The 26,448-nt window shown below is 36.1% G+C and overlaps 1 protein-coding gene and 1 long non-coding RNA gene across 2 annotated transcripts in view; one reads left to right on the top strand and one right to left on the bottom strand.

Moving 5' to 3' along the window:
- Positions 1-26,448, top strand: part of LOC116589954 — a 321,862-nt gene that overhangs the window by 138,720 nt on the left and 156,694 nt on the right. The gene's annotated exons all lie outside the window — the stretch shown is intronic.
- On the bottom strand, positions 1,354-20,685 carry LOC116590044. Its single transcript, XR_004285511.1, has 3 exons — positions 20,593-20,685; positions 17,730-17,739; positions 1,354-1,364 (listed from the first exon to the last, which is right to left on the bottom strand). It is a non-coding gene; the product is annotated as an uncharacterized LOC116590044 (long non-coding RNA).

The following is a 26,448-nucleotide window of genomic DNA, read 5'->3' as shown; positions in this document are numbered from 1 at the left end:
ACCCACGTGCATGATTAGTGAACTCACTGAACAGAGTAGAGCTATAAAAGAATTAAGGGTAAACAAAGAAACAAACAAACATTAGTTCTTCACCGCAGATTAATTTAAGAAGTATTCTTTATAAGATGTTCTTTTTTTTTTTTTAAGATTTTATTTATTTATTTGACAGAGAGAGATCACAGGTAGATAGAGAGGCTGGCAGAGAAAGAGAGAGAGAGAGAAGCAGGCTCCCCGCCGAGCAGAGAGCCCGATGTGGGACTTAATCCCAGGACCCTGAGATCATGACCTGAGCTTAAGGCAGCAGCTTAACCCACTGAGCCACCCAGGTGCCCCCTATAAGATGTTCTTGATTGTGAAATGCTTTATCATTTTTTTTTGTAGGGAATTGATCAAGCAGCTTTTATTTTTTATTGTTTTATTTTATTTTATTTTTTTTCAGTACTCCAAAATTCATTGTTTATGTACCACACCCAGTGCTCCATGCAATACCTGCCCTCCTTAATACCCACCACCAGGCTCACCAACCCCCCCACCAACCTTTGCTAAAATGTGAAGAAACTGTTATATTAGAATAGTTGATATGATAGTTTTTCATTATTAACTTACTGGTTTCTTTTCCCATAAAGAATTTTTTAATGGAATATTCTGAGGCTGATTATTTCATATTTTTTCACAGTAATTTCGACTTCCGTGTGATGTAGTAGAAAGTGAGTCATCTTTGATGGCAGACACTGCCATGTACGGGGTTTATGACTTTGTACAAGGCTCATGTTCCTTAATGGTAATGAAAAATTAAAAAAAATGTATCTCAGGGTTGTTCAAACCGTTTTCTTATCACAACCTGACTAATGGAAGAAGGCACTTGAAGCATGTTTCTTTTTATTTATAATAAAAAAATAAGCAAAATATGTACACATACAGAAATACTGTTTGATGTCTTAATAGAATATAAATTGGTAGTTTCAGAATAGAGCTATGACATTTTAAATATTTATTCTAGAAAAATTAGACTGTAATTATATGAAGACTAGGGTCAAATTTTTAAAATGAGGTCAAGAATTATCTCTCACAATTTTGACTCTTCTGACTCCCATTACAAGTAAAAGCTCCTTGAATAAATATTGGAAATAAATTAAGTTGCTGTATTCTCTTAATTTTAATTAGTTTTTAAATTATTCATATGTTGAACCAAAATATTTGATATATATCTTCTACAGAAATAAAATTTTATAGCATAGTACTCTAAATTATTTGGAATGATTACATAATCTTGATTTCTTACTAATTTTTACTATCTGAGTCTTATTTTTAAAATTTTAATACTGATTATTCACTAATGATTTCTTTGAAGCATGTAATATTTTCTTTAAGAAAATAAAACTCAGGGTGCCTGGGTGGCTCAGTGGGTTAAAGCCTCTGCCTTCGGCTCAGGTCGTGATCCCAGGTTCCTGGGATCGAGCCCCACATCGGGCTCTCTGCTCGGTGGGGAGTCGGCTTCCTCCTCTCTCTTTCTCTCTCTGCCTGCCTCTCTGCCTACTTGTGATCTCTGACTGTCAGGTAAATGAATAAAATCTTAAAAAAAAAAAAAGATAGAAAATAAAACTAACAGATAATGCTAACTAAATAATTTGACTACCACCCTTAAATAAACAAATTTATGTTTAGATAGATTTTATTTTGAACTCGATTTTATCAGCAGAATTGTATGCTAACATCTGCATTAATTAAATGAACTAGACTCATATTACCTTATCTAGATGTATATTAAAATTTTGATATCTTGAACTGTAATATTCGAATCATAGCACTAAGACTGTTAGGAAACTTGAACTTCTATTTGTAACTGAAACATACTTTCTTTTCTTTATTTATCTTTATCTTTATTCAAGTAATTATATTAACTATCACATATTTGGTACCCTTTGGCATTCAAAGTATTTTGCACATATTTTAATGATTTTTATAATTATGGAAAGATATATTACCTTTTAAAAAGTAAAACAAATAAAATTGATATTATTTTTTCTGTTGCATGTGACTTTTATTCTTTATTTTTCCAGATTAATTAGAAAATTATTAATTTTAACTCAACTCTTATATAACTATCCACTGATAGCTACTGTTAACACCATGGTGTATTTTCTTTTAGGATTTTAAAAATATGTATTTTTTTACTAAATTAGATAATATTGTGTTCTTTGAACATAATATTATGTAACATTTAATTTAATTAAAGTCTGTTAATAAACATGATCCATCATAAGAATTGTTAGCATTTAGTACACTATTCACATTTTATTGGGTATTTAGGTTGGTTTCCATTTTTAAGAACTATAATGTTCTATGTGTATCTTTACATATGCATCACTTGGCCTGTTTTGATCACCACAATGACTACTGTGGCAGGGACTGGTTTATAATTTTTTTCATTGCTTGCAAAGAATTGAGAGGTCAAGACACTGACTTAATGCCACAAAATCAGGAAACTTAGGTGTCGGTAGATAAGCCCACATGTTTGGTATTTAATTAATTGCTTATTTCTTTAAAGTGCTGTCATCATTAAAGGGTAGGGGTGGTGCTCATAAAATATGTACAACAGCTAAATAGCTGCTGCCTCTGCACAAACTTGGTGGCAATGTCATGGATTATGTGGCGTTGTTTACATGAGATTTCAGTGGTGGTGGAGACTGTGACCTACTGCAGGATGAGACTGAATATGACATGAAATTAGTCAGTGTATAGAATGAATCTTTGACAGACTAATGATGTTCCTGTGCAATCAGTGAAAATGGAAGGAGATTCTGTTTAACCCAACCAGATAAGCTGAAATCACATTTAGTAATCAAGAGGTGAACAGATGTGTGGGTAATGCTGACCTTGTATATGATTAACTGGAAAGAGAAAATATATCACTCAAAAAATAGTATGTGTACAAATTAAAGAATTGGCATCCCAGATATGCATTTTAAATTAAACTACAAAGCTATAACTTAGAATATGTATATTTTAGAGAAACAGAACCTATTCTACTGCTTAGTTAGGTTAGCATTATTATTTTCCCTCATACCCAGTAAAGGTGTAGGCGTTTCTCACTATACTGTTTCCCCATAATGGTATGGATTTAATCCTATCTTCTATTTTAGGGGCTGCTCTTTAATTGCAGCAAGGGAGTTATTTGGGTTTCACATGAGCAAAGCTGGCACACATCACAGGCAGTGGACAAGCAGACAGGGCTATAAAGAGCATACACTTCGCCCTGAGCAAAACGGTAACTGGCTCATTGGGACCTTCCACTTCCCCAAATGCTGAGGGCAGCTGAGAACATAGACATACAGAGAGGAGTGATTTACAGCACTTATAAGTGGGAAGCGCTGATGTGCTACTGGGTCCTACTCTGACTGACACACAAGAGAGCCACACCAGAATAATCCACATACTCATCTCCTTGTGCCCATCTTGGCTTGGTGCCTGTGACCAGGAGAGCTCTCTTGGCTTTTTCTTTTTCTTTCTTTTTTGCCTTCTGAAATAAGAATTCTGACTTGATTTTTCTACTCCCCAATTTTCCAAACAATAGTGCTATTCTTTAAAGCTATTTCAAGATAGATTTCATGCTTTCTGTCTGGGCAAGTACACATTTCGTTCTTTTGTGAGTTGCTAATACAATACAATACGTTTAAAATTTCCTGAGCCTCAATTTCTTCTTTGCAAAATGGGAAAAATAAATCTACCTAGAAGGGTTGTGAGAAGAAAATATGATCATATATGTATAAAGTATAGTGAATACTCAATACTTGGTAGCTATTGTTGTTTATATAAGAAACAATCAAAATCATAACAGAAAGAACACAGGCTTGGGTATCAGGTACAGTCATTTGAAAGTTTTATCTTTGCCACTTAATAGCTATATGATTCACTAAGCTCAAATGTTATATTATTGAAATTTCTCTTGAGTTCTTAGGTAGCAGAGAAACTGGGTACAAGTATCTTGGGGAATGCTTACAGTGTCAGAACACTTTGGGAATTATTTAAGAGCAACTCAAGAATAATTTTATAGTAGTTGTTAATTTTTGGTAAGTACATGGTTGAATTTGGTCATCAATATTTTGTGATGAAGGTATGTATCATGAATGGTTGACATTCACTGTTGCAATAATAATTTAAGTTCATATAATGAATCAGTTCAAATCACTGAGCATATTTACCAAGCTGTACACATAATTAACATTTTAATTCCTCTGAATATCTTATCTCATTATCCACACTGCTTGGGAAAATATATTAAATAGGCTCTGGCAACCAGCAAGCTTAGGCTCTATCAGACCACAAGGACATTGAATTTCTATTAGTGACCATGTGAGTTTGAGTTAACTTTTGAAACAAGGTTAGAAAAAGTTGTACATGTTTTTATGATTATACTATAGAGAGATTTGAAGAAATGGGGGTTGGAATTTGGACAGAGTGAGGGTAAGATTTGGAAAGAGGTTCTTTGATTAGAAAAGTTACTTTGTTCTAAAAAAAAAAAAGGAAAGAAAAGTTACTTTGTTCTAGTATAAACTAAACATTTTCCAAGCCAACAAGCTGGTAGTTTTACCAATGCCCTTTCCACTTGTGCTCACCACTTTGACACCCTCTACTCAAGCTACTCTTAGTTTTAAATAGTTGAACTGCCATCCAGATCTAAGCTCTGATTTCTTTTGCTTCGTATTTCTTATTTGCTTTCTACATTACTTCTTTTTTCTTGAGAACTTATTTTCAAAAGAAAAAAGTAAATGTTCAGCAATAGGATAAATTGTCAAATAAGCAAACATTCAAGTTTTGAGGTAAAATGACAGTTTCTGAATTCCCATTAAAATTACCACTAGGACACAGAGGGGAAAAAGGCCAACTTAAAATATTGAAAGCCAAGATTCACAATTGATCTATTGTCAGGATATGGGGACAATTTGTGATAACTGGTGAAGTGAAATAAAATAAACATGTTAACTTGGGTAGGACTCAATTCATGAAATTGTTGAAAAGATATGTATATCAATTCACTAATAAAAATTTTGAATTGAAAAGATAAATTTAAAAATTGTTTTGAAAAATTTAATCTCTTTAAGAAGTGCTTCTGCCATTTGAGGTACATTAAAATTGAGACATTAAAAATGAGGAACTCTGTTAAAAAAATGGAAATAAATTTGAGATAAGGTTTAATTAAGCAAAGACTTAACTCTAAATAATAATTGTTGTTTTAAATGCAATAATAAGATTCAACAGAAAAGTTAAAGAAGTCTTAAGGTAGTATGGAAATAAAATGATAATTTAATTGAAAATAGATTAAGCTCATAGATTATATTAGCTAAGATCTGAAAATATAGAGGTCAAATTATCCTTAATTCCTTATCTTGTGTGGTGGGATGTCAACAGCTATGGTCTGTCTTTGGTTTTTGCTAATTTGGGATCTATCGTTTAAATAGTTAATGGTAACTACTAAGGGAGTTAAGCTATTCTACACCTACTGAAGAATATAAATTTCTGGAGAATATAAAAAAAACAAAGTAAGCATTTTAGAACTGCATAAAACTATATAATGGAAGACCAAATATAATAGCTCTGACAATAAAAATAAATATGTTAAACTTCTCAGTTAATATATAATGTTTCTCATTTGGCTAAAAACTGAAGTGTGACTATCTTCTATTTATCCAAAGACAGAGAATTTTTAAAAGAATCTATGGTTAGGGTATTATCCAGACAAATACAAACAGGAAAACAACAGAGATAAAATTAATTTCAGACAAATTTATTCTACAGGAAGAATTTACTTTTCTTTAAGAAAAAATTACAATCTTGATAAAAAACTATAACAGAAAAATAAATGAGGTAATCATTGTTAGATATACAAGCAAAATTGTCAAAAATTGACAAATTTAAAATTAATTTTTTTAGAATTGAATATCTCATTCAGCCAATAAATGATTAAATAAAATAGAATAAGTACACTAGAATAAATCAGGTTACCTAATATCTATAAAGTTGAACTTGGTACCTTTGAAAGACTGTATTTACTTCAAAAAGTGAGAAACACTGATTTATAAATTTACAAATGTACAGGGTACATTCTTTGATAACATAAATATTAATTGAATGAATGTTAAGGATGACAAATGAACTAGAGAAAAACAATTCTCTAATACTAAAAAGCTATATGTTAAGTAATAAAATGGGAGTCAGAGGTAATTTGACATAAGTCATATTGCTAAAACAAAAGGCAAGAAAAAACTCTTAGCTTTAAGTCTTTTCATGATTAAACAGGAACTATTAATACAAATTTATTAAGGATTTAAATCACAAATTTAGAATAAAACAAATAGGAGCTTAAAGAAATTATACAAAAATAATAAAACAGAAGACTGTCTTCATTAGGTTATTTGAAAAGTACATTGAAAAATATTACATTCAAGAATTTGTTCTATTAAAAATATAATTAATAATAGAGATAAAACCAATGTTGAAAATTACGAAGGGATACAGATAGAATAAATGATGTATTAAATTTTTTTTAGTAATAGCATATTAGACTCCAAGCTCTTATACTTGAAAATATAAATGAAATATTTCTGAAAACACACCAATTACCAAAATGAACTCCAGCAGAAATCAAAGATTAGATAGACCAATAATTGTAGCAAAATAGTAAATAAAATTCAGATAATTCTTTCTATAAAACTCTAAAGTCAGAAGAGTTCTGAAGACATACTTGTATATTCCATTGCACAGCATGGGAAATTTAGAATATTGAACATTCAATTTTAGGAAACAAGCATTAATTTTGATTACTGAATATGATAAGCTTAGTACAAAAAGTATGTATCTGACTCACAAATGAAAATAGAGTAGATGGTAGACTTATTATTAATTTTAATCCTTGAACTATCTCCATTCCATCTATTTCTTTGTTAATAGAATTCTTATTTTCTTTGTGCCATAATCTTCTGAGCCCATGGTGATTAATCATGATTGGTTTAACTCTAAGAATAAAAATTATGTTTCTTTTTGCCAGTAGGTCACTCTCCCAGCTTTCATTACAGAATGCGGCTGGCTGATTGACCCAGGTCTGGCCAATGGAACTTAAGGGAAACTGCTGGGGAATATCTAGAAAAAACTGAGTTGGTGTCCTAATATAAGGATCAGATAGAAGAGGAAGGCTTGTTGGTGTTGTCTAGAGTAGCAGCAACTGTTTTGCAAACATGAGGTGTCAAGTGTGGAAAACAAAGCCTTTGGCTATTGTTAAAGATGGTGGAGAGAGATAAAAAGAGGACCATGACAAAATTGACTTGCTGACCTAGTCCTGAAATCACCTCTTGGGTTTTTCCTGGTAACTGAGATAAAACACCCACAGGCACACAGACACACAGACATACACAGACACACACACACACACACACACACACACACACACACATATACTTAGGGTATGCCACTGCTGCCCTTGCAGGTTTTTTGTTTTTGTTTTGTTTTAACAGCTGGAAGCATTCATCTGATATAAAGGCAAAAATCCAAATTAAAGTACTCGCAAAGAAAAAGAAATCAACTCATCCAAAGAATCATTCACTGTATTTTGATAAAATTATTTTAAACTGAAAAGTTACTTTAAGAAGTAAAGAGAATCTAACATTAGGAACTTTATTAATGTAATAGCACACCACTATGTCTCATGATGCTACAAAAATTAACACCCATTACTAACTTTTTAAGATGTGAGTAAATTTAGAATGTTAAATTTTCACAATAAACTCTAGTGATTTTTTTTCCATTGGATATAGTTGAGGTAAGCTGATGTTGCTGATTATTATTTTAATTTAAATTTGTCCCAGAAATTCTAGTCAATGAAATATAACCAGAACTAAAAAGAGAATTATAAATTTTGAAAAGGAAATTAATACTGTTATTTGAAAGCAATATAATTATATGCCTATAAATCCCAAGAGGATACACCAAGTTGATAAGAATGCTCATTAAAATGTCACTAGATCAAAAAGATATTGTCTGATCTAGCAGAATTAACAGAGTATAAATACTCCCCATAGAATACAGTGATGATAGCATTGATGTCTAAAATTAAGGAAATTTGTCAAGAGGTAAAAACTATAATAGATAATATAGTTATATCCAGGGAAGACAGACATTGGCCCTGAGATAAATAATTTCAGTCACTGCAAAGGTCTGTTGTGCTTATGTTGTAAGGTTATTTTTTCATCTTTTACCAAGACAGGATGAATTATCTTTAAAAACACTTATCATCTTTCATTCTGATTTCATTTCTGCCTAATGAAATTCTGATAAATTATTTGATTTCTAGATAACTTTATCCTACAAAGGGCTGTGTGTGTCCTGTGAATAGAGCCTTTGTGTTCCATCATAATTAATAAAGGTCTATTTACATAACTGCACCAATAAATTAAAACTCTGATTAACCACAAAAGAACAGGAAAGACATAAATTGTCCAACAAATGATATTGCAAAAATTGGTTATATGAAGGTAAGTCAAGTGATTACATATTTGTATTAAATACATCAAAGTGAATATCAAGTGAATTAAACAGAAAACTTTATTTAAATTCAATTGATTTACATATAGTGTGTTACTAGTTTCAGAGGTAGAGTTCAGTGATTCATCAGTCTTATGAAATACCCAGTGCTCATTACATAATGTGCCCTCCTTAATGTCCATCACCCAGTTACTCCAGACCCCTAGCCCCCTCTCCCCGTCAGCAAACCTCAGATTATATCCTATGATTAAGAAGAGTCTTTTTTTTTTTATAATTTTTTATTTTTTATAAACATATATTTTTATCCCCAGGGGTACAGGTCTGTGAATCACCAGGTTTACACACTTCACAGCACTCACCAAAGCACATACCCTCCCCAATGTCCATAATCCCACCCCCTTCTCCCAAACCCCCTCCCCCCAGCAACCCTCGGTTTGTTTTGTGAGATTAAGAGTCACTAATGGTTTGTCTCCCTCCCAATCCCATCTTGTTTCATTTATTCTTCTCCTACCCACTTAAGCCCCCATGTTGCATCACCACTTCCTCATATCAGGGAAATCATATGATAGTTGTCTTTCTCTGCTTGACTTATTTCGCTAAGCATGATACGCTCTAGTTCCATCCATGTTGTCGCAAATGGCAAGATTTCATTTCTTTTGATGGCTGCATAGTATTCCATTGTGTATATATACCACATCTTCTTGATCCATTCATCTGTTGATGGACATCTAGGTTCTTTCCATAGTTTGGCTGTTGTGGACATTGCTGCTATAAACATTCGGGTGCACGTGCCCCTTTGGATCACTACGTTTGTATCTTTAGGGAAAATACCCAATAGTGCAATTGCTGGGTCATAGGGCAGTTCTATTTTCAACATTTTGAGGAACCTCCATGCTGTTTTCCAGAGTGGCTGCACCAGCTTGCATTCCCACCAACAGTGTAGGAGGGTTCCCCTTTCTCCACATCCTCGCCAGCATCTGTCATTTCCTGACTTGTTGATTTTAGCCATTCTGACTGGTGTGAGGTGATATCTCATTGTGGTTTTGATTTGTATTTCCCTGATGCCGAGTGATATGGAGCACTTTTTCATGTGTCTGTTGGCCATCTGGATGTCTTCTTTGCAGAAATGTCTTTTCATGTCCTCTGCCCATTTCTTGATTGGATTATTTGTTCTTTGGGTGTTGAGTTTGCTAAGTTCTTTATAGATTCTGGACACTAGTCCTTTATCTGATATGTCGTTTGCAAATATCTTCTCCCATTCTGTCAGTTGTCTTTTGATTTTGTTAACTGTTTCCTTTGCTGTGCAAAAACTTTTGATCTTGATGAAATCCCAATAGTTCATTTTTGCCCTTGCTTCCCTTGCCTTTGGCGTTGTTCCTAGGAAGATGTTGCTGCGGCTGAGGTCGAAGAGGTTGCTGCCTGTGTTCTCCTCAAGGATTTTGATGGATTCCTTTCGCACATTGAGGTCCTTCATCCATTTTGAGTCTATTTTCGTGTGTGGTGTAAGGAAATGGTCCAATTTCATTTTTCTGCATGTGGCTGTCCAATTTTCCCAGCACCATTTATTGAAGAGGCTGTCTTTTTTCCATTGGACAGTCTTTCCTGCTTTGTCGAAGATTAGTTGACTGTAGAGTTGAGGGTCTATTTCTGGGCTCTCTATTCTGTTCCATTGATCTATGTGTCTGTTTTTGTGCCAGTACCATGCTGTCTTGATGATGACAGCTTTGTAATAGAGCTTGAAGTCCGGAATTGTGATGCCACCAACGTTGGCTTTCTTTTTCAATATCCTTTTGGCTACTCGAGGTCTTTTCTGGTTCCATATAAATTTTAGAATTATTTGTTCCATTTCTTTTAAAAAGATGGATGGTACTTTGATAGGAATTGCATTAAATGTGTAGATTGCTTTAGGTAGCATAGACATTTTCACAATGTTTATTCTTCCAATTCAGGAGCATGGAACATTTTTCCATTTCTTTGTGTCTTCCTCAATTTCTTTCATGAGTACTTTATAGTTTTCTGAGTATAGATTCTGTGCCTCTTTGGTTAGGTTTATTCCTAGGTATCTTATGGTTTGGGGTGCAATTGTAAATGGGATTGACTCCTTAATTTCTCTTGGCCATCTGGATGCAACTGATTTCTGTGCATTGATTTTATATCCTGACACTTTACTGAATTCCTGTACAAGTTCTAGCAGTTTTGGAGTGGAGTCTTTTGGGTTTTCCACATATAGTATCATATCATCTGCGAAGAGTGATAATTTGACTTCTTCTTTGCCGATTTGGATGCCTTTAATTTCCTTTTGTTGTCTGATTGCTGAGGCTAGGACCTCTAGTACTATGTTGAATAGCAGTGGTGATAATGGACATCCCTGCCGTGTTCCTGACCTTAGCGGAAAAGCTTTCAGTTTTTTCTCCATTGAGAATGATATTTGCGGTGGGTTTTTCATAGATGGCTTTGATGATATTGAGGTATGTGCCCTCTATCCCTACACTTTGAAGAGTTTTGATCAGGAAGGGATGCTGTACTTTGTCAAATGCTTTTTCAGCATCTATTGAGATTATCATATGGTTCTTGTTCTTTCTTTTATTGATGTGTTGTATCACATTGACTGATTTGTGGATGTTGAACCAACCTTGCAGCCCTGGAATAAATCCCACTTGCTCGTGGTGAATAATCCTTTTAATGTACTGTTGAATCCTATTAGCTAGTATTTTATTGAGTATTTTCGCATCTGTGTTCATCAAGGATATTGGTCTATAGCTCTCTTTTTTGATGGGATCCTTGTCTGGTTTTGGGATCAAGGTGATGCTGCCTCATAAAATGAGTTTGGAAGTTTTCCTTCCATTTCTATTTTTTGGAACAGTTTCAGGAGAATAGGAATTAGTTCTTCTTTAAATGTTTGGTAGAATTCCCCCAGGAAGCCGTCTGGCCCTGGGCTTTTGTTTGTTTGGAGATTTTTAATGACTATTTCAATCTCCTTACTGGTTATGGGTCTGTTCAGGCTTTCTATTTCTTCTTGGTTCAGTTGTGGTAGTTTATATGTTTCTAGGAATGCATCCATTTCTTCCAGATTGTCAAATTTATTGGCGTAGAGTTGCTCATAGTATGTTCTTATAATAGTTTGTATTTCTTTGGTGTTAGTTGTGATCTCTCCTCTTTCATTCATGATTTTATTTATTTGGGTCCTTTCTCTTTTCTTTTTGATAAGTTGGGCCAGAGGTTTATCAATTTTATTAATTCTTTCAAAGAACCAGCTCCTGGTTTCGTTGATTTGTTCTATTGTTTTTTTGGTTTCTATTTCATTGATTTCTGCTCTGATCTTTATGATTTCTCTTCTCCTGCTGGGCTTAGGGTTTCTTTCTTGTTCTTTCTCCAGCTCCTTTAGGTGGAGGGTTAGGTTGTGTACCTGAGACCTTTCTTGTTTCTTGAGAAAGGCTTGTACCGCTATATATTTTCCTCTCAGGATTGCCTTTGTTGTGTCCCACAGATTTTGAACCGTTGCATTTTCATTATCATTTGTTTCCATGATTTTTTTTCAATTCTTCTTTAATTTTCCAGTTGACCCATTCATTCTTTAGAAGGATGCTGTTTAATCTCCATGTATTTGGGTTCTTTCCAAACTTCCTTTTGTGGTTGAGTTCTAGCTTTAGAGCATTGTGGTCTGAAAATATGCAGGGAATGATCCCAATCTTTTGATACCGGTTGAGTCCTGATTTAGGACCGAGGATGTGATCTATTCTGGAGAATGTTCCATGTGCACTAGAGAAGAATGTGTATTCTGTTGCTTTGGGATGAAATGTTCTGAATATATCTGTGATGTCCATCTGGTCCAGTGTGTCGTTTAAGGCCTTTATTTCCTTGCTGATCTTTAGCTTGGATGATCTATCCATTTCAGTGAGGGGAGTGTTAAAGTCCCCTACTATTATTGTATTATCGTTTATGTGTTTCTTTGATTTTGTTATTAATTCGTTTATATAGTTGGCTGCTCCCACGTTCGGGGCATAGATATTTAAAATTGTTAGATCTTCTTGTTGGACAGACCCTTTGAGTATGATATAGTGTCCCTCCTCATCTCTTATTATAGTCTTTGGCTTAAAATCTAATTGATCTGATATAAGGATTGCCACTCCTGCTTTCTTCTGATGTCCATTAGCATGGTAAATTCTTTTCCACCCCCTCACTTTAAATCTGGAGGTGTCTTCGGGCTTAAAATGAGTTTCTTGGAGGCAACATATAGATGGGTTTTGTTTTTTTATCCATTCTGATACCCTGTGTCTTTTGACAGGGGCATTTAGCCCATTAACATTCAGGGTAACTATTGAGAGATATGAATTTAGTGCCATTGTATTGCCTGTAATGTGATTGTTACTGTATATGGTCTCTGTTCCTTTCTGATCTACCACTTGTAGGCTCTCTCTTTGCTTAGAGGACCCCTTTCAATATTTCCTGTAGAGCTGGTTTGGTGTTTGCAAATTCTTTCAGTTTTTGTTTGTCTTGGAAGCTTTTAATCTCTCCTTCTTTTTTCAATGATAGCCTAGCTGGATATAGTATTCTTGGCTACATGTTTTTCTCGTTTAGTGCTCTGAAAATATCATGCCAGCTCTTTCTGGCCTGCCAGGTCTCTGTGGATAAGTCAGCTGCCAATCTAATATTTTTACCATTGTATGTTACAGACTTCTTTTCCCGGGCAGCTTTCAGGATTTTCTCTTTGTCACTGAGACTTGTCAATTTTACTATTAGGTGACGGGGTGTGGGCCTATTCTTATTGATTTTGAGGGACATTCTCTGAACCTCCTGAATTATGATGCTCGTTCCCTTTGCCATATTGGGGAAATTCTCCCCAATAATTCTCTCCAGTATACCTTCTGCTCCCCTCTCTCTTTCTTCTTCTTCTGGAATCCCAATTATTCTAATGTTGTTTCGTCTTATGGTGTCACTTATCTCTCGAATTCTCCCTTCGTGGTCCAGTAGCTGTTTGTCCCTCTTTTGCTCAGCTTCTTTATTCTCTGTCATTTGGTCTTCTATATCACTAATTCTTTCTTCTGCCTCATTTATCCTAGCAGTGAGAGCCTCCATTTTTGATTGCACCTCATTAATAGCTTTTTTGATTGCAACTTGGTTAGATTTTAGTTCTTTTATTTCTCCAGAAAGGGCTTTTATATCTCTCGAGAGGGTTTCTCTAATATCTTCCATGCCTTTTTCGAGCCCGGCTAGAACCTTGAGAATTGTCATTCTGAACTCTAGATCTGACATATTACCAATGTCTGTATTGATTAGGTCCCTAGCCTTCCGTACTGCCTCTTGTTCTTTTTTTTGCGTTGAATTTTTTCGTCTTGTCCTTTTGTCCAGATAAGAGTATATGAAGGAGCAAGTAAAATACTAAAAGGGTGGCAACAACCCCCGGAAAATATGCTTTAACCAAATTAGAAGAGATCCCAAATCGTGAGGGGGGAGAAAGGGGATAAAAAGAGGTTCAAACAGGAAAAAAAGAAAAAAGAAAAAAAATGAAAAGAATTAAAAAAAAAGAAAACAAATAAGAAAAATATAAAAAAGAAAAAATATATATATTAGATAAACTAGTTAAAAAACGTTAAAAAAGAAAAAGGTAAAAGTTAAAAAAAAATTTAACCAGAAGGTGAGAAAAAAAACAAAAAATGAAAAAGAAAAAAAATTAACTGCAAGACTGAAAAAAATCACAGGGAAAAAGCCATGAGTTCCGTGCTTTGCTTTCTCCTCCTCTGGAATTCTGCTGCTCTCCTTGGTATTGAAACCGCACTCCTTGGTAGGTGTACTTGGTCTCGGCTGAATTTCTTGTTGATCTTCTGGGGGAGGGGCCTATTGTAGTGATTCTCAAGTGTCTTTGCCCCAGGCGGAATTGCACCGCCCTTATCAGGTGCCGGGGTGAGTAATCCGCTCGGGTTTGCTTTCAGGAGCTTTTGTTCCCTGAGCGCTTTCCGTAGAGTTCCGGAGGACGGGGAATACAAATGGCGGCCTCCTGGTCTCCGGCCCGGAGGAGCCGAGAGCCCAGGGCCCCACTCCTCAGTGCACCCTCAGAGAACAGCGCCCAGTTACCCCCATCTGCCTGACCTCCGGCCACGCTCCGAGCTCACCGAGCCTGCGACCGGTTCAAGGTAACACCGAGCTGTAAGCTTACTGTCGGCTCTGTCTCTGTAGCCAGCTTTCCCGTTCCAATACCCGCAAGCTCTGCGACACTCAGACACCCCCGATCCTTCTGTGACCCTGCGGGACCTGAGGCCACGCTGACCCCGCGTGGGCTTCGCCCCGGTTTAGCCTCTGGAGCGATGTCCCTCAGCAGAACAGACTTTTAAAAGTCCTGATTTTGTGCGTCGTTGCTCTGCCGGGAGCTGGCCCCTCCCCCCAGGGTCTATCTTCCCGTAGCTTTGGATTCACTTCTCCGCTGGTCCTCCCTTTCAGAAAGTGGTTGTTTTTCTGTTTCCAGAATTGCTGTTCTTCTTCTCTTCGATCTGCCGATGGATTTTCAGGTGTTTGCAATCTTTAGATAAGCTATCTAGCTGATCTCCGGCTAGCTGAAATAGTCTCAGCCTGCTACTTCTCCACCATCTTGACTCCAAGAAGAGTCTTTCATGGTTGTTCTTACTCTCTGATTTCAGCTTGTTTTATTTTCCCTCCCTTCCCCTATGATCTTCAGTTTTGTTTCTGAATTCCACATATGAATGAGATGATATGATAATTACCTTTCTCTGATTGACTGATTTCGGTTAGCATAATATCCTTTAGTCCTCTAGTTCCATCCATGTTGTTGCAAATGGCAAGATTTCATTTTTTGATGGTTGAATAATATTCCATTGGAGATATTTATAGATAAATAGATAAAGAAGATGTGAGAGATACAGATAGATATCTTTCTATATCTCTCACATCTATCTATAGATAGATATCTATCTATATATATCTCTCTCACATCTTCTTTATCTATTCATCTGTTGGTGAACATCTAGGCTCTTTCCATAATTTGCCTGCTATGGACATTTATGGTATAAACACTGGGGGGCAGGTGCCCCTTCAGATCACTACATTTGTATTTTGGGGACAAACACCTAGTAGTGCAAATGCTGGGTCATAGGGTAGCTCTATTTTCAACTGTTTGAGGAAACTCCATATTGTTTTCCAGATTGTTTCCATATTGTTACACCAGCTTGCATTCCCACCAATAGTATAAGAGGGTTCCTCCTTCTCTGCATCCTTGCCAACACCTGTCCTGGCCTGACTTGTTCATTTTAGTCATTCTGACTGATGGGATGTAGTGGTATCTCATTGTGGTTTTGATTTTTTTTTTTTTTTTTAGAATTTTATTTATTTATTGGAGAGAGAAAGCACAAGCAGGTGGAGCGGTAGGCAAAGGGAGAGATAGAACCAGGCACCCCAGTGAGGAGAGAGCCCAATGGGGGGCTAGATCTCAGGACCTTGGAATCATGACCCAAGCCAGAGGTAGACACTTAACTGACTGAGCCACCACAGCACTCCTGTGGTTTTGACTTACATTTCCCTGATGCTGAATGATGTTGAGAATTTTTTCATATGTCTGTGGACATTTGTATGTCTTCTTTGGAGAAACGTCTGTTCACGTCTTCTGCCCATTTCTTGATGGGCTTGTTTTTTGGGTGTTGAGTTTGATAAGTTCTTTATAAACTTTGGATACTAGCCCTTTATCTGATATTACAAATATCTTCTCCCATTCTGTCAGTTATCTTTTGGTTGTGTCAACTGTTTCCTTGCTGTGCAAACTCTTTTTATCTTGATGAAGTCCCAGTAGTTCATTTTGCATTTGTTTCCCTTGTTTTTGGAGGTAAATATAGCAAGAAGTTGCTGTGGCTGAGGTCAAGAAATTGCTGTGTGTGTTCTCCCCTAGAATTTTGATGGATCCCTGTCTCACATTTGGGTCCTTCTTCTATTTGAGTCTATTTTTTTGTGCATGGTGTAAGGAAATGGTCCAGTTTCATTCGTCTGCATGTCGCTGTCCAGTTTTTCAAACACCATTTTTTTTCTTTTAAAGATTTTATTTATTTATTTGACAGACAGATCACAAGTAAGCAGAGAAGCAGTCAGAGAGAAAGGAAGGGAAGCAGGCTCCCTGCTGAGCAGAGAGCCTGATGTGGGGCTTGATCCCAGGACCCTGAGATCATGACCTGAGCTGAAGGCAGAGGCTTTAACCCACTGAGCCAACCAGGTGCCCCCAAACACCATTTTTTGAAGACACTGTCTTTTTTCCATTGGACAGTCTTTCCTGCTTTCTCCAAGATTAGTCGACCATAGAGTTGAGGGTCCATTTCTGAGTTCTCTATCCGGTTCCATTAATCTATGTGTCCATTTTTGTGCTAGTACCATACTATCTTGATGATTACAGCTTTGTAATAGACCTTGAAGTCTGAAATTATGATGCCACCAGCTTTAGTTTTCTTTTTCAACATTCCTTTGGTTATTCCAGGTCTTTTCTAATTCCATAACAAATTTTAGGATTATATGTTCCAGCTCTATGAAAAAAATTGATGGTATTTTGATAGAGATGCATTGAATATATAGATTGCTCTAGGTAGCATAGACATTTTAACAATATCGATTCTTCCAATCTGTGAGCATGGAATGTTTTCCATTTCTTTGTGTATTCTTCAATTTCTTTCATAAGTGTTTTATAGTTTTCTGAGTACAGATCCTTTGCCTCAGGTTAGGTTTATTCCTAGGTATCTTATGGTTTTTGGTGCCATTGTAAATGGGATTGACTCCTTAATTTCTCTGTTTTCTGTCTCATTGTTAGTGTATAGAAATAGAACTCATTCCTGTGCATTGATTTTATATCCTGCCACTTTGCTGAATTCCTGTATGAGTTCTAGCACTTTTGGGGTGGAACCTTTTGGGTTTTCACATAATGTATCATGTCATCTACAAAGAGTGGGGGTTTGACTTCTTTGCTGATTTGGATGCCTTTTATTTCTTTTTGTCATCTGATTGCTGAGGTTAGTACTTCTAGTATGATGTTAAACAACACTGGTGATAGTGGACATCCCTGCTGTAATCCTGAACTTAAGGGGAAAGTTCTGTTTTTCCCCATTGAGAATGATATTCACTGTGTGCTTTTCTAAATGGCTTTTACAATAGTGAGTTTTGTTTCCTCTATTCCTACACTGAAGAATTTTAACAAAGAAAGTATGCTGTACTTTTCTGAATCTATTGAGAGGATTGTATGGTTCTTGTCCTTTCTTTTATCAATGTAATATATCACACTGATTGATTTTTGGATGTTGAACCAACCTTGCAACCTGACTAATCCTCTCAGGTACTGTTGAATTCTATTGACTAATATCTTGGTGAGAATTTTTGCATCCACCTTCATGAAGGATAATGGTCGGTAATTTTCCTTTTTGGTGGGGTCTTTGTCTAGTTTTGGGATCAGGAAAATAATGCTGGCTTCATAGAGTTTGGAAGTTTACCTTCCATTTCTATTTTCTGAAACAGCTTTAGAATAAAAGGTATTAATTCTTTAGATATTTGATAGAATTCCCCTTGGAAGCCTTCTGGTGCTGAACTCTTGTTTGTTGGGAGATTTTTGATTATTGCTTCAGTTTCGCTGTGGTTATGGGTCAGTTCAGGTTTTCTATTTTTTCATTTATACATTTCTAGGAATGCCTCCATTTCTTCTAGATTGCCTAATTTGTTTGCATATAGTTGCTCAAAATATGTTTTTATAATTGTTTTTATTTCTTCAGTGTTGGTTGTGATCTCTTCTCTTTCATTCATGATTTTATTTATTGGGGTTCTTTCTCTTTTCTTTTTGATAAGTCGGGCCAGAAGTTTATCAATCATATTAATTCCTTCAATGAACCAAATCCCTAGTTTTGTAGATTTGTACTACTGTTATTTTGGTTTTTATTTCATTGGCTTCTGCTCTGATCTTTATTAATTATCTTTTCTTCCTGGGTTTAGGCTTTATTTGCTGTTCTTTCTCCAGCACCTTTAGCTGTAGGATTAGGTTGTGTATTTGAGACCTTTCTTGTTTCTTGAGAAAGTTTTGTATTGCTATATACTTTCCTCTTAGGACCACCTTTGCCGCATCCCAAAGGTTTTGAACAGTTGTGTTTTCATTTTCTTTTGTTTCCAAGAATTTTTAAAATTCTTCTTTAATTTCCTGGTTGACCTATTCATTCCTTAGTAGGATACTCTTTAGCCTCCAGGTATTTGAATTTTTTCCAAATTTCTCTTGTGATTGAGTTTCAGTTTCAAAGCACTGTGTTCTGAAAATATGCAGGGAATGATCCCAATCTTTTGGTACCACTGAGGCCTAATTTGTGACCCAGTGTGTGATCTATTCTGGAGAATGTTCCCTGTGCACTCAAGAAGAATGTGTATTCTGTTGCTTTAGGATGGAATGCACGAATATATCTGTGAAGACCATCTGGTTCAGGGTGTCATTCAAAGCCTTTGTTTCCTTGTTGATTCTTTGCTTAGATGATCTGTCCACTGCAGTGAGTGGGGTGTTAATATCCCCAACTATTATTGTATTATTATCAATGTGTTTCTTTAATTTTGTTATTAATTGTTTTATATAATTTGCTGTTCCCATGTTAGGGGAATAAATATTTAAAATTATTAGAGCTTCTTGTTGCTTAGACCCTTTAATTATGATATCGTGTTCTTTTTCATCTGTTATTACAGTCTTTGGTTTAAAATATAATTTGTCTGACATAAGGATAGGTACCCCAGCTTTTTTTTTTTCTTTTTTTGATATCCATTAGCATGTTAAATCAATTTTCACCTTCTCACTTTCAATTTGGAGGTGTCTTTGGGTTTAAAACAGGTCTCTTTCAGACAACATATTGATGGGTCTTGCTTTTTTATCCAATCTGATACCCTGTGCCTTTTGATTGTGGGCACTTAGCACATTTACATTTAGAGTAATTATTAAAAGATATGAATTTAGTACCTTTGTATTACCTGTAAGGCCACATTTCTGTAAATTGTCTCTGTTCCTTTCTGGTCTATGTTACTTTGGGGCTTTGTCTTTGCTTAGAGGATACCCTTTAATATTTCTTTTCTTTTCTTTTTTTTTTTTTTTTAAGATTTTATATATTTATTTGACAGAGAGAGAGAGATTGAGAGAGAGAGCACCAATAAGAGAGGGAACACAAACAAGAGGAGTGGGAGAGGGAGATACGGAAAGAGGAGCCTGGGATCATGACCTGAGTCAAAGGCAGATGCTTAATGACTGAGCCACCCAGGTGCCCTCCCTTTAATATTTTTTGCAGGGCTGGTTTAGTGAACATAATTTTTCTTTCAGTTTCTGTTTTTCCTGGAAGCTTTTCATCTTTCCTTCCATTCTGAATGACAGCTTTGACAGATGAAATTCTCTTGGCTGCATATTTTTTTCACTTTTCACCCTGAATATGTCATGCCAGTCCTTTCTGGCCCACCTGGTTTCTTTAGAAAGGTCTTCTGCCAGCCTAATGTTTCTACCCTTGTAGTTTATGGACCTCTTGTCCCAAGGTACTTTCAGGATTTTTCTCTTTTTCTCTGAGATTTGCAAGCTTCATTTTTATATGATGAGGTATTGACATATTTTTATTGATTTTGTAGGTGTTCTCTGTGCCTCCTGGCCTTTTCCTTCCCCCAATTAGGGAAGTTCTCCAATATAATTTGCTCCAATATACCTTCTTCCCTTCTTTCTCTTTCCTCTTCTGGAATCTCAAATATTCAAATATTCTTACCATTTATGGTATCATTTATCTCTCAAATTCTTCTCTCATCATCCAGTAGTGTTTATTTCCCTTTTTCTCAGCTCATTTACTCACCATCATTTTGTCAGATGACAATCTATATCACTAATTCTCTCTTCTATCTCATTTATCTTAGCAGTTAGAGCCTCCATTTTTTTATTGCATCTCATTAATAGTCTTTTTTTTTACTTGATTAGATTTTATTCCTTTTATTTAGAAATAAATTTTTAAAAATCCAGAAAGGGATTCTCTAATGTCTTCTATGCTTTTTTCAAGCCCAGCTAGTATCTTTATAGTCATTATTCTGAACTCTAGTTCTGACAACTTACTTATATTCATACTGATTAGGTCTTTGGCAGTCAGTACTGCCTCTTGTTCTCTTTTTTTGAGATGACTTTTTCCATTTTGTTATTCTGTCCAGAGAAGAATAGATGAATGAGAGACTAAAATAATAAAATGGCAACAACGAACCCTGAAAAATATACACTAAACAAACAGAAGAGACCCATAACTGAAAAAAACAAACAAACACAAAAGCAAAAAAAATTTAAAAAAAACCAAAACTAAAAAAAAAGAGAGAGAGAGAGAACACAATCAGGTGAACAGAGCAATATGCTGGATCCTGTGTGTATTCTGGTCTGTGTATTAGAAAACCAGATCCCAAAATTATACAGAAAGAAAAAATTATATATGCACACAAATAAAACTAACTATAGTGAAAGGGTAGAGTGTAACTGTAAAAATAAAAATTAAAAAAAAAAAAGAAAGAATCTAAACAGACAAGTGAGCAGGGCAGAGTAATACACTATGTCCAGGGTGCATTTTGGTCTATATGTTAGAAATAACTATATCCCAAAATTGTATTACAGAAAGAAAAATGTATCTACATACAAAAATAAATATAAATACAATGAAAGGTTAGAATGTAACTGTAAAGATTAAAATTTAAAAAGACTAAAAAAAGAGAATAGAACAGAGCACTACACTAAATTCTGCATGTATTTTGGCATGTTTTAGAAGAAACTGCATTCCAAAATTGTAAAGAAAGAAAACTTATATATGTATAAAAAAAAATTAAATACAGTGAAAGGATAGAATGTAACTGTAGAAATGAAAATTTTAAAAGACTTAGTAAAATAAGAAATTGGTTGAAAAAGGAAAGAGAAAAGAATTAATATTCAAACTGAAGAATCACGAGAGAAAACCATGAACTCTATATACTGTTTTCCCCTAGCACTGGAGTTTTACAGTTCTGTAAAACTGTGATTGGTAAACTTGGTCTTAGCATGATGTTTTTGCTGATTTTCTGGGTGAGGGGCCTGTTGTACTGATTCTCAGGCGTCCATGTTTCAGGGAGAATTGCATGCCCTTACCAGGGGGCCAGGCTAAGTAATCTGGTGGCTTTTGTTCCCTGAAGGCCTTCTCAGCCACTTGAGAGGATGAGAATGAAACTGGTGGCCTCCCAGTCTCCAGCCCCAAAGCTGAGAGCTGGCAGCCCCACTCTTCAGTGTGTCCTTAGGGTAAAGCAGTCACTCACTTCTGTTTCCCTGGTCTCCATCTGCACTCTGTCCTCATCCAGCATGTGACCAAGCATTTCTATCCAAACTTTCAACTCTGCTTAGTGTCTTCACACACTGTACTGACTCCTGTGGCTCACACTTACACTGTTCCTCCCCAGGGAGGGAGGGAGGGCGTTCTTGCTGCAGTTTGGCTGCTTGCTCATGCCTACTCGGAGAGTGGTCACCCAGCTCTGCTGTGGTTCGTGGTTTATGGCAACCTGGAGCTAAGAGGTCACTCCTGGGCTCACTGATTGCAGACAGCTTCCCTGTTCCAATGCCTGGGAACCCTGACACACTCAGGTATCTCTGGTCTTCCTATGACCCCAAGGATCCTGAGACAACATAGTCCCACCTGAGATTCACCCCACTTTGCCACTTGAACACCTGTTAAGGTGGGGTTGTCCCTCACTGGAGCAGACTTCTAAAATTTCTGAGTTTGCACTCTGGTATTATATGACCTTCTAATATCTGGCTTACAGAGGTTCCCTCCACCCACGCAGTGTATCTTCCCTATATATCGTCTCAGAGTCACTTCTCTGCACCTCTTACCTTGCAGAAAGTGTTCACTTTTCTATTTGTAGAGTTGCAGCTATTCTTTTCTTAGATGTCCAGTTGAGTTTGTAGGTGTTCAGAATGATTTGATAGCTAGCTAACTAAATTCCTGGAACCAGACAAAACTAAGGTCTCCTACTTCTCTGCCATCTTAGCCCTCTAAACAGAAATCTTTAAAATAGATAGATAAATAAGTAGAAAGACTTAGAAAATTAGGAAGTGCATAACATGAATTTTTAGCACAATACCCCAGGTTTAAGAAGAATTTCCTAATAGGGAAATTATTTCAGATGTAATGAGATCTTGCCTAGGTTAGTAGATAGTACACTTTAAAAATGCATTTGAAATTTAAATGTCCCAAGTAGACCAGTTAGACCAATTATTTTAGGAGGAGTGTCTCCTCTTAAAAAGTTAAAAAAAAAAAAAAAAAAGGATATAATTCCAAATACGGTTTCTGCTCAAGAGGAATCTCTTGGATAAGGAAAATGTAAAGGAATCTTAAGATATTTTACTATCCTTAGAATTCTTTGACAACACTCTTATGGCCCCTCATCATTCTTGTTTTCTTCTAGGATTGATCAAGTCAGGAAGAAAAAAAAATCTCTCCTTTTTCTTTTTTTTTAAAGATTTTGTTTATTTATTTGACAGAGAGAGAGATCGTAAGTAGGCAGAGAGTCAGGCAGAGAGAGAGAGAAGCAGGCTCCCTGCTGAGCAAAGAGCCTGATGCGGGCCTCGATCCCAGGACACTGAGATCATGACCTGAGCCGAAGGCAGCGGCTTAATCCACTGAGCCCACTGAGTGCCCCATCACATCTCCACAGACTGAGACCAGATAAACTTCAGGTTTTAATAATCTGTGCCAGGACTTGTTAGGCTCCTGGAGCAGGGAGAGAGGAAAGGTGGGCTTTCTGCATTTTAGGTTAAGACAACAGGATATTCTGTGAGCTTCTCTCTGTCCCCTTTTCCTAGCAGTTCCATATCCTCCTGTGTACTTCATCCTTGCTGGTTATCATTGCATGCCACCTCATGGTGCCTCCTTACAATGAAAATGAAGAAAAGAATGACATGAAGAAAAGGGTAAGGAAGTTGAGTATCCTAGATATAATCAGTGGTCCTGAAACACCACTCCCGCCCACCTACCACCTCCACATGCTTACACTTCGCCTGAGAGAAAAGGATCTGTCTGGATGAAGTTCTGTCCATATGTAATGTCACCACTAGAGTCATGTTTTCCCTGTCCTACTCTGCCCCTCTAGTACCTTGTGAAGTACGTAGAACTTTGTTCCAGGTGTATGAAATGGCTTAGAATCATTCTTCCTCATCTAATGTATGAAATACAGATTCAGGTACTGGGAAGGTATTTTTAAGGGTATCAATATATAATGTATGAAAATACTGGGTATCTGGAAATTGTACACATAAAAGAGAAGGGGAAGTATACATAAAGAAAAAACCTTTTCTGATGTCAAAAAATACCCTAGGAAAGATATTAAAAATGAGTGAGGAAATGGAATCTGCAAATAAACATGAGCAAAAGGTTATCTTAGTATGAAAATCAACAAAAATAAACATTGTGATGTTGGTAGAAATGCAAACTGGTGCACCCACTCTGGAAAACAATATGGAGTTTCCTCAAAAAGTTAAAAATAGAATTACCGTATAGTCCGTAGTCCAGTAATCAAACTACTGGTATTTTCCCCCTAAATGCAAAAGCACTAATTCAAAGGGATACATGCATCTCTGTGCTTATTACAGCATTATTTATAATAGACAAATTGTGGATACAGGCCAAATATCTATCAATAGATGATTGGATAAAGAAGTGGTACATATTGGGGCGCCTGGATGGCTCAGTGGGTTAAAGTCTCTGCCTTTGGCTCATGTCATGGTCTCAGGGTCCTGGGATCGAACCCCGCATCGGGCTCTCTGCTCAGCAGGGAGCCTGCTTCCCTTCCTCTCTCGGCCTGCCTCTCTGCCTACTTGTGATCTCTTTCTCTGTCAAATAAATAAATCTTAAAAAAAAAAAAAGAAGTGGTACATATACACAATAGAATATTATTCAACAATAAAAAAGAATGAAATCTTGCTATTTCCAACAACATGGGTGGAACTGGAGAGTATTATGCTAAGCTAAATAAGTCAGTCAGAGAAAGACAAATACTGTATGATTTCACTCATATGTGGATTTTTATTTTTATTATTTTTTTAAGTGAGGGAGAGAGGAGGAAGAATGATCATGAGTAGCAGGAGAGGGAGAGAGAGAGATTCCTAAGCAGACTTGTCACTGAGCATGGAGCCTGATGTAAGGCTCAATTTCACAACCCTGAGATCATGACCTGAGCTGAAATCTAAAGTCAGACACTTAACTGACTGACCCACTCAGGTGCCCTTCACTTATATGTGAAATTTAAGAAACAAAAGAGGGGCACCTGGATGGCTGAGTTGGTTGAGCATGCAACTCTTGGTTTTGGCTCAATTCATGATCTTGGGGTTGTGGGATTGAGCTCTGCATTTGGCTCCATGCTCAGCGAGGAGTCTGTTTGAGATTCTCACTCTCCCTCTCTATCTCTGCTCCCCACCCCCAGGAAATAAATAAAATCTTTAAAAAAAAAAAAAAAGAAAGAAAGAAACAAAAACACCGGGGTTGCTCAGTCAGTTAGGCATTTGCCTTAGGCTCAGGTCATAAATCCATGGGATAAAGGTCCACATCAGGATCCTTGCTCAGCAGGGAGACTGCCTTCTCCCTATGCCTCTCACTCTCTCTGCTTGTGATCAGTCTCTCTCTCTCAAATAAATAAAATCTTAAAAAATAATAATAAAAAAAAGAAACAAAACAAATGAGCAAAGGAGAAAAGAGAGAGAGAGAGGAAAGAAACCAAGAAACACACTCTTAACAATAGAGAACAAATAGCTAGCTCCCAGAGGGGAGGTAGATGGGGGGAGGGGTAAAATATGTGATGGGGATCAAGGAGTGCACTTGTCATGTTAAGCACCAGGTGATGTCTGGAAGTATTGAATCACAATATTGTACATCTGAAACTAATATAGTGTAGTATGTTAATTAACTGGATTTGAAATAAAATAAAATGGGAAAAAGATAAAAAATAAATAAAATGCTGTAGACCAATGGCATAAATAGGCATTTTACAAATAAAATTCAAAAGGCAATTTCACACGCTTAAATCTATTTAAATGAAGGGTTTCTGGGTGGCTCAGATGGTTAAGTGTCTGCCTTCTGTTCAGGTTATGATCCCAGGGTCCTGGGATCAAGCCCTGTATCTGGCTCCCTGCTCAATGGGGAGCCTGCTTCTCCCTCTCCTCCCCGTTCTTGCTCTCTCTAGCTATCTCTGTCACCGTCTCTGTCTCTCTCAAATAAATAAAATCTTTTTTTTTAAAGCACTATTTAAATGAAACTGAAAATATTTGTTTAAATAATAGTTCAGGAAAGATAATGTAAAATGGTAAGATCTTTCCTTTTCTTATGAAAAAGCTTGTGTGTATGTATTATGCCTACACACATACATACTGCTATATGGTTAAAAGAAATCTGAGCAGTGTAGAAGGGGAACAAAAAGATAAACTTCTCTACCCTTTATCCTGACAATCCCAATCAATATGGACAATCATCCTTATCACCACTTTTAGTTTTTTTATAATGACTGTTAGAATCTTAAACCCCCATATCTTTGTTTATCAGCTTTAGACAGTATTTATCTACTTCATTTGTGAAAAATGAGGGGTTTAAAACACCTAAACTTCCTGCCAATCATGTAAGCTCTTATTATTTTCATCTCTCATAGGTTTCTTGATTTATGACATATATTTATTATTTATCACAATCTAAAAAATGAGTTAGTCTTCATTACCTTCCCCTTCTCTTTCATCCTCTGCTTTATAAAATTTGCTACATTATTACTATGTCAAGTTTTATAATATCTAAATTATCTTCCATAAGTATATTTATTTTGTGCTTTGCCTGTAGATTGATTCTTAAAACTAAAAACCAGCAATATTATTGAAAATGTTATAGATTCTGTAGATATTCTGTGTCTGTG

This window comes from Mustela erminea, chromosome 1 (assembly GCF_009829155.1).
Source record: "Mustela erminea isolate mMusErm1 chromosome 1, mMusErm1.Pri, whole genome shotgun sequence".
NCBI classification, from domain to species: Eukaryota; Metazoa; Chordata; class Mammalia; order Carnivora; family Mustelidae; genus Mustela; species Mustela erminea.
Note: the sequence above shows the minus strand (reverse complement) of the source record. Positions and strands in the feature narration are given on the sequence as shown.